We start from the raw sequence: 2651 nt of genomic DNA, 5'->3' as shown, positions 1-2651 counted from the left end.
TAAATTGGTATCTGTTGTAATGACCCATTATGTCGTTTTGAGAAATAGAGCTTTTTATTTCATAAAAGACTTATCCCGTATTTTTTATGACTATTTTGGACTATTCGATAACCATAGTTGTCACGCCCCGAGAGGGTACCCTAGGCGTGGCCGGCACTCAGAAACCATCTCTGGCTTCCGAGAGAACCACTTGGTCTCATTACTCATTTGTTCATCAGCAGAAGACTTAATAATACTAATGTGGGATTGTCATAATCAAAGGAAAAATATATAATTCTTAGAAGAAGTAGTTTCTAAGGAGAACTACTCCGATTACATCATCAGACTCTGTCTATGAAGCCTCTAATACTCTTAGATGGTGCCAATGACATGTCCATGGCTACCTCAAAAGAAACATCACACTCAACAATAATAAAAGGATAAGGAGTTCCTTCGAATACAAGAAGGACTCACCAAATAGCTGAAAAGAAATGATCTTCAACGATGCGCCTGTTGAGGATCTCTAACACCTGTATCTGCATCATAAAACGATACAGGTCGAATGACGTCAGTACGTGGAATGTACGAGTATGTAAAATGGCAGGAAGGTAAGGACAGATATCAAGAAACTCCTCTCAAGAAAACTCAGCTCAGAACTCAACATCATCTCAACATGAATATGTAATGCAAGTTTAAAATATAATAATAAAAATAATAGTAATAAGCAATGCTTACTCAGTTGGGAGTTTCTCTAACCGACAACCATCACTTATGAGCTAGCGATGATACAACGAAGCGATGTCGTTGCCACATCCATCCAATACCTTGCCAGGGTAAAGGACATCACCATCTTGGATCCATTCATCAAAGTCCTCTTTTTGGGACTTAAGAGGCATAGCCTCCATCCTACGCTGGCTACGTAGTTCTGGGGTTTGAGTCAATTAAACTCTTACCCAACTCGGTGCTCAATACTACTCCCAAAATATGTGCTCATATTAAACTCATCATCTAGTCTCATTGGACTTTAATTTAAATCATCAAACTCATCTCATTTCATGTTCATCAATCATTATACTTCCAAAAACATCATTTACATCTCATCAAAACATCTTGCTCAAAATATCATTTTTCTCAAATTCATTCAAATTCAACTCTTTTACTCTTTCAAAACTCAATAAAATACATATATAGTATTAATTCATATCACTCTTTTTATCAATAAAAATAATAAAAAGCCAACATCTTTACTCAAAACATATGTAAAAATATTCATGAACATCAAATCAATTAGAATTCATGGGAAAGTAGCCATGAACAATAATTCCAATAATATGAGAGATAACAATAATAATAATATTAATGCATAAATATATCAAACTCAATAGAAGAAGAATTAATTCATCTAGAATTCAAGATTTGAATAAAACTCAACTATAACTCAATTATAATAAATTTAAATATTGGGCGCATGGACGAACTCAATCCAATGCTATGAAAGCCTTACATACCTTAAATCCGAAGGTTTACTCCGAATTGGAATACTCTTGGATCCCTAGCCTTTTCTTCTCGCCGGAGCGTTTTGTGTACTACCCGGAGTATAAGAATAACCGGAGTAGTATTTTTATACTACTAATACTAAAACTATATTTGAGAAGAAGTATATAGAGAGAAGAAATGCTTAGGAAAGCTTGATGAATAAAATGAGGAAATAAGGTGGGTATTTATAGGTGGGAAAGAGGGACCTAACAATAAATAAAATAATTATAAAGAAAAATCTGAAAATTTAATGGAATATATTGATGTCATGGATGATGTTAAATGGAGGACAATTTATGTCATGCATGATGTCAAATGCATCTAGATGTTTCCATGGTAGGTAAGATGAGTTCTTTTTAACAGAATACTCATTTTCGAAGCTACGTTTGAATAAGATAAATTCCTTATTAGGATTTGGTTTCTTCATAAGAATTGTAGATATGGAAGTCTAGTTTCATATCGTTCAAGAATCAACCAATTTGGAGCAACCTACAGTGAGATATGAATTTTCTTCTATCAACACTCAATTCCGTCACAGCACTATATCTTGCAAAGATTAATTTATTTGACCTACGTATACTCCGAATTTGAAGTTATGTTCTTCATGAAAGTTGTAGGTAAGGATGTTGTGATTACCCAGAAATTTGAATCACCTAATTTGGACTAACCTATGAAAAGTTATGCCCAAAATACAAAGGCTGTATTATTTTTGTCGAGAATTGAAATACCGACATACAACATTTTAGGGGTTGTTACAATAGTTATTTCGTTGAAAGATAAATTTAATTAACTAATTTAATTAGTGGGATAAGTTGATAATTTATTAAACACTCTATACCAATTATTAAAGGAAAATGATATGGTTTATTAATTTTGATACATAATTGAGTAGAAAAGAAAAAGAAGAAAATAAATAATAATAAATGAAATATATATAATCTGATGGAATTAAGCCATCAGATGTAATGAGAAAATGAGAAAATGCAGAAACTAGAAGAAAGAAAATACGGAGGAAGAAAGAAAAGAAAGGGGAAAAGAAAAATAAAGGAGAAGAGAAAAATAGGAATTTTCATTCCAAAGTGTCAAGGTAATTATTATCATCCTTTCCATTAAATTTTTATGTGATTATGAACATA

General features: G+C 32.3%; 1 long non-coding RNA gene across 1 annotated transcript; it reads right to left on the bottom strand.

Annotated features, from left to right (window-relative positions):
• Window positions 1-232: 232 nt before the first annotated feature.
• LOC129881591 (uncharacterized) lies at window positions 233-1667 on the bottom strand. Its single transcript, XR_008765626.1, has 2 exons — window positions 1488-1667; window positions 233-515 (listed from the first exon to the last, which is right to left on the bottom strand). It is a non-coding gene; the product is annotated as an uncharacterized LOC129881591 (long non-coding RNA).
• Between the last annotated feature and the right edge of the window lie 984 nt (window positions 1668-2651).

The sequence above is a fragment of the Solanum dulcamara genome, chromosome 3 (assembly GCF_947179165.1).
Source record: "Solanum dulcamara chromosome 3, daSolDulc1.2, whole genome shotgun sequence".
Lineage (NCBI taxonomy): Eukaryota > Viridiplantae > Streptophyta > Magnoliopsida > Solanales > Solanaceae > Solanum > Solanum dulcamara.
The sequence above is the reverse complement of the archived record's forward strand: the minus strand, read 5'-3'. Positions and strand labels throughout refer to the sequence as shown.